We start from the raw sequence: 11667 nt of genomic DNA on the forward strand, positions 1-11667 counted from the left end.
ATATTCTGTGATTCTGTGATTCTTCATGTTAGGGAGGACATGCAAAAACACAAAATCTTTTATGAGCAGTGGAAGAAATTATCACACTGGTCACTGCCGACGTGTATGACCAGCAGCACAAGCACTCTACTTCCAACGAAGACAGCAGCAATGAAATGTTGCCTTTTAGAGACTAACAATAATAAACTAATTCAACTCAAAATATGGACATTGACTACAGTCTTTGAATGGAATTAGAAATAAATAATGTAATTATGTTATTGTTGTTTTCACACTACACATATTTTGGGCTCCTTTTGGATAATTCACCATTTTTCTGTGAAACACCTGCCACGCCACAATCAGGATACTAGTATCAGTATTTAGGTTTTAATTTTGAATTTGATTATCATTTCATAGCTTTGTTGCTAATATGAAGACACTCCTGCTGAGGCTCGTAGCTTTTTTTTTTTAATGTAATCTGTAGTAAGTATCTAACAAACACTTTCATTTGTTATTTGGTGTATGGATGAATATGTTGATTAAAAAAACTTTATTTCAATAAATATATTGCAAAGGTGAGCTGATAGCTTGATAGAAGATTAGAAAGAGTGACCATAATTCATGGATGTTTTCTTCTCAGAGGGTCATGTTTTCTTGCGTTACGGCCAAATATTATGAATAACTCTTATGAATAACATATACTGGAATTTGACATAAACAACCCCCCGAAATAGTATAATCAATCAAACCAGTGGAACAAACCCCACACATTCTGCAATACAGCAATCTAGCAAGTTGGCCTTATGGGCTACTGCTCGCACATACTGTAGGGAACTGGGACAACTGATGGGTTGGGTTTCAGTGACATTTAAAGAAATGTGTAACTTGTCAAATCTTCATATAAAGGATAAAATCTGAAATGTGTGACTTTGGAGACACATTCTTTCTTCATAAGGTGAATGTAACATCACTGCACAAGACAGCTTCCTAGAGACCGGTATTGTATAAAAGCTATTTCCTGTACTGTTTTCTTACGGGGTTAGAGCAGTAAACTTGACATTCTTTAGTTGGCTTCTTGGACCCATTTTAGAAGAAATGAAAGCTTGGTCATGCAATTGCCTACACAATTGACCAATAATTAGTGTGAATCACTCCTTCATCTCAGATTCAGTATTTAGACACAATGAAGGCACCCACAGAAATAATTCTCCTGAGCTAAAATACCAGGGAATTTTATGAACATTCAGTACTATGGAAATAAATGGAAAACTTTAGTTTTCTTTTTCTCATTGTGCTCGAAAGAAAGATTCTGGAAATGGTAAATGCAGTTTCAAAACTGTGACAATCCAGAGACACAGGCCTACACAAAGCAGCAGAATTATTTCCCAAAGCCACTAAACTCGTAGCTACATTTCAAATTGAGTTCAAAGAAGCCAAATGTTGATCAAGTGAATTATCTGAAAAATGGGTCAGACAAATGAAGTCTGAAGAGAAGTGCTTGAGAAGGGCAAAATGCAGGGGAGTAGCTTGTTGTGTGGCTGATGAAGGAGGAGATCAGAGCTGATACTGGCTGCTCCAGGGAAGAATCTCCCACTGAACAAGTGAACAAAGGTCCCTTTCTGAAGGTATGTCTAGCGAGGATGGATGTATGGCATCTCATGTAGACACGATACATCGATACTGAACATGCTCCCCATCGACTCTGGAACTCCACCAAGACAAGAGGCGGAAGCAGAGATGACGAGGGAGCGGCGTCCATCTGTCCCGTGCTGCAAAGATGCGAAGTAAGTCAATCTAAATCGATCTAAGATACGTTGAGTTCAGCTATGCTATTCTTGTAGCTGAAGTTGTGTATATTAGACTGCTTCAGCTCCTCCGCCCTAGTGTAAATCATGCCGGAGTGAAGGGACGGCCTGTTCAAGGACAGCCTGAGAGGGAAGCATTCATCTCTCATATAAATACTGGACTTGAGTGACTCCTTTATTTGCTTTTAGGAAAGAGCCTTTGCACTGACCTGGCCCTTGGAGCTTGCACCATACCACAGGAAGAGAGAATTGACCCCCCAAAGGACAGGACAATGACCTCCCTACATGCAGCCCCCAGAGGGTGCCTTGGGGTGAGCAGACACCCTTCACGCTTCCTTAGGAATGATAGAGACCTTGGGGCATTTTCTGGGAGGTGGTAGGAAGTAGCCCAGGGAGGGCCACATTTCATTGGCAGCAGGTATAATAGGCCAGGAGAGAACGGATCCTGTCAGTCACTTGCTGAGTCCTTCCTCTTCTCCCTACTCCCCTGAGGCCCTGTTTGCCAGTGAAAAATAGAACTACATTTAAAAGTGGGTCCTGGCCTCCTAGCCCTCTGTGTTACAGCCCTCTTGTCTGAGTCGTTTCAGTATCAACAGGACCAGAAGCAGGGGGAGATACCACAGCTGGGTACAGTACAGGAGCCAGATATCAAGAATACCCACCTGGTGAAGTGAAGAAACAGACTGATAGAGCCAAAAGGGTACCCAGAAATCACCTACTACAGGACAGACCCAACAAAGAAATAACAGAACACTACTAGCCATCACCTACAGTCCCCAACTAAAACCTGTCCAGCGCATCATCAAGGATTTACAACCTCTCCTGAAGGACAATCCCTCACTCTCACAGACCATGGGAGACAGACCAGTCTGCTCTTACAGACAGCCCCCAAATTTGAAGCAAATAGTCACCAAAAACTACACACTACACAACAAAAACACTAACTCAGGAACCAAACCCTGCAACAAACCCTGGTACCAACTTTGTCTGCATATCTACTCAAGTGACACCATCATAGGACCTAACCACTTCAGTTGCACCATCAGGGGCTAGTTCACATGCACATCTACCAACGTGATATATGCCATCATGTGCCAGCAATGCCCCTCTGCCATGTACATTGGCCAAACTGGACAGTCTCTGTGCAAAAGAAGAAATGGATATAAATCTGACATCAGGAATTATAGCATTCAAAAACCAGCAGGAGAACACTTCAGTCTCCCTGGTCACTCAAGAACAGACTTAAAAATGGCAATTCTTCAACAAAAAAAACTTTAAAAATCGACTCCAATGAGTAACTGCTGAATTTGCAAACTGGACACTATCAAATTAGGCCTGAAACTGAGAATGGATGGGTCACTACAAAAACTAAATACATTTGTTAGTCTCTAAGGTGCCACGAATACTCCTCTTTGTTTTTACAAAAACTGATTTCCCCTTGCTAAATACTCACACTTTCTTCTCAACTCTTTGAAATTGGCCACCTTGTTTACATTGGTCTCAGTAGCACTACAAAAGTGATTTCCACACCTTCTTGTCAATTGTTGAGAGTAGCCCACTTCCAAATTCAGTGAATTGGCTCATTAGCACTGACCCCCCACTTGGAAAGGCAACTCCCATTCATATGCTGTGTATTTGTACCTCCCTAATGGATGTTCCCCTCTGTGCATCAGATGAAGTGAGTTTTAGCCCATGAAAGCTTATGCCCAAATAAATTTGTTAGTCTCTAAGGTGCCAGAAAGACTCCTCGTTATTTTTGCAGATACAGATTCGCAAGACTACCAGTCTGAAATCTGCTGTAGTGTTGGTGATCACAGGGCCTGGAGAGGCTGAATCACCAGCAAAACAGTGTGAAACAGAACCAGCCCAGTTGGGTGGTTAGAAGGGTGCAGCAGTTCTCATGGCTCCTAGACTGCACCCTAGGGGTGACAAACCATCAGACTCATACACTCTGGAGTCCAAATTTGTCTGCAAGGCACCTATGATGCAAGTATGGAGGTAGGGACCAGAGCCCAAACAGAAGATCCAGATGTAGAAGTTGCTTGGTTCCTTTACCACCATGTTCTCACCTGAGCAGGGCACAGATACCTAAAATACCAGTACACTGAAATAACCCCAGGGCACCTGATCAGGCAAATTCCATGGCTCTTCCCTCATAAAATGTGCGATACTATGTGAGATGAAGTCCAGGTCATTTTAGCATGGGGAGAGGTGAACGAATTGCACACTGAGTGGAGAAGTCCCGTTGTTCTAGCTCTGATCCAGGATATCATAACCTGTTTCTGCATCAATTTGTGAAAGATCAACATGGTATTGAAATTTGATGTATCCTTGATGCAGAGAGTAGATTAACTATTAGAACAGTTCCTAGCTGTCAGACATATATTAAACTTTAGACCTCACAAATGCACACTGGCAAATATTGTTGATGCCAGAATCATAACAGAAAAAAGCCTTTTACATGCCATTCAGCTTGCATCAATTCAGGATCATGTAATTTGGCCTCGACGGGGTGGCACTGATTTTTCAGAGGCTAATGCAACGGATATTACAACTGCATGGGCAGTATGCAGCAGTACAATTCTATGATAAACTAAAAATTGTTTTTGGTCCCATATCTTGGGGCAGGATTCCCATGCATCATGTAGATGGCAGTAGATTACACGCAGAAAAGAAAGCTATCATCAATTGCTAGGCTGAACAGTTTGCAAGACACAGTTTGCCCTGAAAATTTGAGCCCCTGTTATTGGCAAATCATTTCTTCACTCTCCGGGGAGGTTCTCAGGCTGAAGTTCTCCAGGGTCTATTTTCTGCTTTTCCCACTGCTCATAGAGTCCAGGGAATTCTACTGGAGTCCTGGCCAAGCTGACAGTTCACACAGACTGTTCAGGGGGATCATAAAGGTCGCCGTGCAGCACATCCAGTGTCAGACATGTGAGATTCATACTCTGATTCTAAAGACTCTGCCCTGCTGTCACAGTAAGGAGATTTCCTCTCTCTACTGAATGGGATTTCAGTGAGTTGCCTGTTTCTGCATTAAAGTTAGTGTTCAAGGCTCAGGAAGGGTTCCAGGGGTAAACTCAAGAACCATCTGGGCAGAAATTCACTAGCATGATGACTTGAACTGTTTAGTACTGTCAGAAACACCAAGCGATTTACTTGGTAAAATTGGAACTAAAAATGTATTGCAAAGAGTTAGGACAAATATTTCTTTTTATGATCAGTTCCATGTCTCTTACTGTGTCCTTCTATCTGTCTCAGTAGTCTCCTTTTTTTGTGCTGTGTGGTTTTTCCTCTGGTTTTCTAATTCAGCAATTTCACTGCCCTGTTGGGAAGTGCAGCCAAAGCCTCTGCAGTGCGTATCTGTGTTACCAGAGGGTTCACAACAAGAATGGGCCACACACTGGCTATATTCTGCACTTACATTCTGCATTCACTGGGTCACTATAGATTGACACTGGCCTCTCTGAGAGCAAAATCAAGGCCCCTGAGTTTTGAAATTCCCAGCTTTCATTCCCGGTCTCAGAACACCCCACGAACTGGGGGTTTCCTTCAGACTCTTTCAGCATCCTAACAGAACAGCGCTCTCTGCAGCAGGACCTAAAGCCATGATTTTCACAGTAGGGAGCCAAAAGTTAAACATTCGGAGTGAATCTGGTCCCTTTGACATCAAAGGCCAAATTCCCAACAGATCCAGGCATTCCCCCTAAATTCACATGTAGTGACTTAAATAAATGCCCTGAATTACACTGGCTATGAGCCTCCAGTGACTTCATCTGGAGTCATCCTGTGGCCTCTTAGGACGGTTGAGCTAGTTCAGACACAAGAACAATCTCAGTTCCCTCAGCTTCTCCTCCTAAGTCATATGCTCCAGCCCCCTACTCATTTTTGTTGCCCTCCGCTGGACTCTTTCCAATTTTTCCACATCCTTCTTGTAGTGTGGGGCCCAAAACTGGACACAGTACTCCAAATGAGGCCTCACCAATGTTGAATAGAGGGGAAAATGATCATGTCCCTCAATCTGCTGTCAACGGTCCTACTAATGCAGTGCAGTATCCCGTTAGCCTTCTTGGCAACAAGACCACACTGTCAACTCATATCCAGATTCTCGTCCACTTTAACCCCTAGATCCTTTTCTGCAGAACTGCTGCCTAGCCATTCAGTCCCTAGTCTGTAACAGTGAATGGGATTCTTCCGTCTTAAGTGAAGGTCTCTGCACTTGTCCTTCTTGAAACTCATCAGGTTTCTTTTGGCCCAGTTCTCTAGTTTGTTTAGGTCCCTCTGTATCTTATCCCTACTTTCAAGTGTACCTGCCACTCCTCCCAGTTTAGTGTCATCTGCAAACTTACTGAGGGTGCAGTCCACGCCGTCCTCCAGATCATTAATGAAGAGTTGCTGAAATCTCAATCTCACAGGCTTAAAGCTTCAAAACAATTAGGATAACATTTTCTTTTGAAGGGAGGAGAGAGGCCTGCTCACCCTGAACCCCTGAATCTCTATTTCTGGAAAGGGTGAGAAGCACCAAAAGGCAGTACAAGTAAAAGCATCTTTCTGGCTTAGAGGTGGTGTTGGAAAAGTCACTAGGGGAGATCCAGGAACACACAGCGTGTAAGGTGTTGGGAGCGGGACATCAGGATATGCAGTATTCAGATCAGAGTGACACGGAGTCCAGAAATTATGCAAAAAGTGAAATGGATGTCCTCCCTGATGCACAGACACCTCCTGTGTCCAGGGATGTCTCAGAATTCAATGTAAAGTGGACCACAGTATAGGTCTCTGACACCATTCCCCATCCAGACCATCTTTCCTCCCATGAGAAAGCCCACTACAGTTTTGTGGCAACATCAGCAATTGTGAACAGGGAAAAGCAGCTTCAGAAAGTTAGGTCTAGGTTTTTAACTGGCTACAATATGTTAAAGCTCTGTGTCATTTTGAGGAAGAGTTACTCCTGCTGGCTCCTTTTAGCCTCCACGTCCTCTCTCCTTCCTGCCAGACCTGTTCCCCTCACCTTCCCTGCACAGGCTGAGCTGTTACCAGGGTTCCCTTTGCCTCCAGAAAGGCAGTTCAGTCTCATCTCCCTCTTTTTCCTGTTGCAGGCAGACACTGAGTTGAACCTTGTCTGAGGAGGTATGTCTGTGAGACGTCACTGGGGTGTGTGGCACCTGGTTTTGGTCCTGGGTGAGGGGTGTCCCTATGTGGCAGGGATGGAAGTTCTGGGTTTGGGGGAATACATGGATAGGTGATCAGCACCAGAGGTTGTGGGGCAGGGAGTAGAGTGTATACAGGGAGGCTGGGAGTGCTGGAGGCTGTGGGTGCAGGCAGCAGATATACACAGAGAAACGGGCACTGCTGAAAGTTGTGGAGGCAGACAGGGGATGTACAGTGACAGGTGAGTAGCACTGAGGCTTTGTGGGGGCTGTGACATTCTATACTTAACCCCCATATTCCTCATTTTCATATAATCATGATCTTACATATAAACCATACCTTGTAAGGTATTAGGGGAATGGTTATGATCTGCTGAAAGTCATTTCTCTTTCCATATACGTGTATCATTAATGCATATGAAGTTATGAGAACTGTGTTGAATGGTTGTCACTAAAACAAGCTGTAAGTTGGGGAATCAGCCAGATATTAACTCCCCAGAGGCAACAGCAAGGAAAGTGATGAGCGCCCCGGGCAGGGTGTCAAACAACCATCAACAGCCATTGTCCAGCAAGGGAGCTACAATGCAAAGACTGACCTGCCTGAGACCTCACCAGGGGAGTTGCTCAGCCTTGGAGAGACTCAGCAATGCCCCCCAAACATGCCCGGACTTGTGTTCCCGAAGCACATGGACTGAGGGTATAAAACAGACCCTTCTACTGCCCCCACCTTCACTGTAAGCAACTAAGACATTGAGAAAAAGGCAAGACAAAAACAGGGGAGATTGGTCCAGGTTTAGGGAACAAACCTGTATATTAAGGACTGCAATATCCAATGGGGTGAGAAAAACTGCTTAACCTAGATGTTGCCCAGTCTAGTAGGGTTTAGCTTAGACTATATTTTTAAATTTTATTTTATTTTGATAACCACACTGACTTTTTGCCTATTACTTAATATCATGTAAAATTGAACTTTGTAGTTAATAGATTTTTTTGTTTATTCTACCTGAAGCAGTGTGTTTGGTTTGAAGTGTGTCAGAACCTCCCCTTGAGATAACAAGCCTGGTGCATATCATTTTCTTTGTTAAATTGTTGAACTCATATAAGCTTGTAGTGTTCAGCAGGCATAACCAGACACTGCAAGATGGAGGTTCCTAGGGTGTGTCTGGTACCGGAGATATTGGCTACTGTCATTCACCTGCACGATCCAAGGAGCAGATCACATGACAGCAGCTGTGCGTTGAACAGCCCACAAGTGGGGTTCTCACAACAGAGCAGAGTCAGTCTGGCTCCCAGAGTCAAGGATTGGAGTGATATAGCAGATCACCAGTCCAGATAACACCAGAGGATCATCACAGGAATGCAGAGTGGTGTGTAAGTGAACAGGTGGGCAGTACTACTGAATTTAATTTTCTCTTTGTGATTGTTGGTCCAAGGCCAGTGTTGGGACCTTTCCTGGGGAATTTCATGGTCTCTTTGCCCTGGCAAGCCTCAGAACTACAGTCTGGATGTCACAACCTTTACTCAGTTTCCAGTTCTTGTTGGTGTTATGTAACTTCAGGCATTTCACTGGTAGAAATAACCATTGATCTTTTTGTGACTCTATAGCCCATATTGTTCATAGTGGTATTATTATGATATGATTATATGATTACAGTATAATTATGATACAACATATGCAAGATGGGTCATGTCCGATGTCATTGAAAAAGTTATGACTTTCTGAATATGATTATACTATTTGTACGCATGTATGATTTTTGTCTGAAGTTATGAATATTGACTACGTATCTGTATTTCAAATGTAGTTACACCTGGGTAACATCCACTAAGCAAGAAGGTTTCAGTCTAGATAGCTGGTTGGGAAGGGCCTATTCAGGGCAATGAACTGTTAGGGAAAACAATAGGTCTTAGGAGTAACTTATCTCTTACTCAATGAGCCTTCCTGAGAACACTTCAGACAGCTTATAATTAATGGATGCTATGACACCACAGGAGAGTCTGTACTTTTCCTACAAACTGGTCTCGGAACCAAGTTTTGAAACAAAGGTTTCCCGACATATGCTAAAGTTATATAAAGCAGGGAGCGACACTGTTCGTGGTTCTTCATTCCCCACTCAAGAAGACTCCTAGAATGTGAATAGCTATAAAATATTTACAGTACTTGTCAGAATCCCCCTCTACATTGAACTCTGGGGTACAGATGTGGGGACCCACATGAAAGACTCCCTAAGCTTATATTCTACCAGCTTAGGTTAAAAATTTCCCTAAGGCACAAATTCCTTTCCTTGTCCTTGGACAGTATTGCTGCCATCACCAAGTGATTTATACAAAAATTCAAGGGAGGATCACTTGGAATCCCTATCCCCCCAAAAATATCTCCCAAGCCCCTTCACCCCCTTTCCTGTTTAGACTTGAGAATAATATACGAATTAATTTCCTTAGCAATGTGAGTAGAGACCAGACCCTTATCTTTATGATACTAAAATCAATCAGGTTCTTAAAAGAAGAACTTTATTATAAAGAAAGAAGTAAAAGAATCACACCTTCAAAATCAGGGTGGAGGTTAACTTTACAGAGTAATAAAAAGATTTGAAACACAGAGGGCTCCCCTCTGGACTCAGCTTCACAGTTACAAAACCAGAAATGAAACTACCTCTTTAGAGTAGGGAAAATTCACAAGCAAAAGCAAAAGATAACCTAATGCATTTCCTTGCCTTACTTACAATGTTTATAATTTTATATGGGTCATTTCAGGTATGTTTTCAGGAGATGTTATACCTGCCTGGTCTCTCTCTCCGTCAGGAAAGGGAACAAACAAAGAAAGCCACAAACAAAACCTCCACCCCCACCCTCAAATTTTTGAAAGTATCTTCTTTCCTTATTGGCCGTTTTTGTCAGGTGCCAACTAGGATATTTGAGCTTCTTAATCCTTTATAGGTTAAGCGATTTAGTACAGCTGTCCAAGAGGAATTTTATACTACTCTTATCTCTATGTTTATGATAGTACTATTTGTTATAAAGCATGTAAACTCCATCACTCTGCTTCTCTCCCTTCACAGGCACCTTGAGCATTTCTGAATCATATCGACACATTGACCACTTCATGGCAGCTTTCAACCTTACCTATTCTGACCCTTCAATATTCACCCTAACAGGCATCCCTGGCCTGGAAGCTGCTCATGTCTTGATTTCCATCCCTTTCTCTACGTTCTACATTATCGGTCTGTTGGGAAATTTCATGCTTCTGTATGTTATAAGTAAGGAGCAGACCCTGCACAAGCCGATGTACCTGCTGCTCTGCATGCTGGCACTCACAGACATCGCCACACCTACCTTCGTCGTGCCAAAGGCTCTGGGCATATTTTGGTTCAATTTGAAAGGCATTACTATGGCTGGCTGCCTCACCCAGATGTTCTTCCTTCACATGGTTTCTGTTATGCACTCAGCCGTCCTCGTGACAATGGCCTTCGATCGCTACGTTGCCATATGTAACCCTCTGAGATACCTCACCATCCTCACCAACACACGAATAGCTAAGCTAGGGCTTGTGGGTTTGATAAGAGCTGTTCTCTTCAATCTGCCTCTGCCCCTACTCCTGAGCAGACAGCCATTCTGTGCCAACAGTATTATCACCCACACGCAATGCGAGCACATAGCTGTGGCAAAGATGGTATATGGGGACATCATAGTCACCAGAATATATGGCTTGGTGCTAATGTTTGTAATCAATGGGTTTGACCTGACACTCATTGCCCTGTCCTATGGTCTGATTATCAAGGCCATTCTCAGAATCTCCTCTAAGAACGCCCACCAAAAAGCCCTCAACACCTGCACAGCCCACATCTGTGTGATGCTGACATATTATACCCCTAGCCTCTTCTCCAACCTGACACATCTGTTCAGTCAAGGCATTGCTCCCCACATTCACATCATGCAGACATCTATCTCCTCATTCCTCCTATGCTCAACCCTATCATTTATGGGGTCAAAACTAAAGAGCTTCATGACAAAGTAGGCAAATACACCTGCTGCAGAAGGTGATCTCCTGGGGCCACTGACTTGAAACCTGTGTGACAAGATGGGGAAGGGATATTTCCTCATTAATCAAGGGTGCCTTGTCCTAGTTTGGTTGAGCTCAGCGTGATGGAAGTTCACAGTCAGAGAAGTTCCTCCCACCCAATGTCTGATAATTCTATCACTAAGCACTGCTCTCTATGGTGCTGAGTTTCCTCTCTCTGACCATCACCTGACCTCTTTCATTGTAACCCATCATCCTCCAATCCCCACACACCTGGTTACTCAGCCTTTCTGTGACTCTAAGACTATGTCTACACTACTGCAGTAAGTCGACCTACTCTACATAACTCCAGCTACATGAATAAGGTAGCTGGAGTAGATGTACCTTAAGGTCGAGTTACCACGGGGTCTGCGCTGGAGGGAGGTTCTCCCATTGACTTACCTTACTCTTCTCATTGTGAGTAGAGTACAACGGGTAGACCCACTAAATCGACCACCAGTGGATCTATCTCAGAGCGTCAGTCCTGGCTGCAGTGTAGATGTACCCTAAGACTACCATAAGATACTGTACCATTTTCATGGAAAGTGGTTTTCCATGAGTCTTTGTGTGGTCAGAGGTTTTGTTCAGTTTTACAAACAGAAGCTACACTTTCAGATAGCCAAAGAGAAAATGAAAGAAACAGCAATGATGAACTTCTTTATCATACGTTGGTCCG

The 11667-nt window shown here is 43.5% G+C and overlaps 1 pseudogene; it reads left to right on the plus strand.

Moving 5' to 3' along the window:
* Nucleotides 1-10037: 10037 nt before the first annotated feature.
* Nucleotides 10038-10975, plus strand: LOC127044085 (olfactory receptor 52E2-like; annotated as a pseudogene).
* The last annotated feature ends 692 nt before the right edge of the window (nucleotides 10976-11667 follow it).

This window comes from Gopherus flavomarginatus, chromosome 1, assembly GCF_025201925.1.
Source record: "Gopherus flavomarginatus isolate rGopFla2 chromosome 1, rGopFla2.mat.asm, whole genome shotgun sequence".
Lineage (NCBI taxonomy): Eukaryota > Metazoa > Chordata > Testudines > Testudinidae > Gopherus > Gopherus flavomarginatus.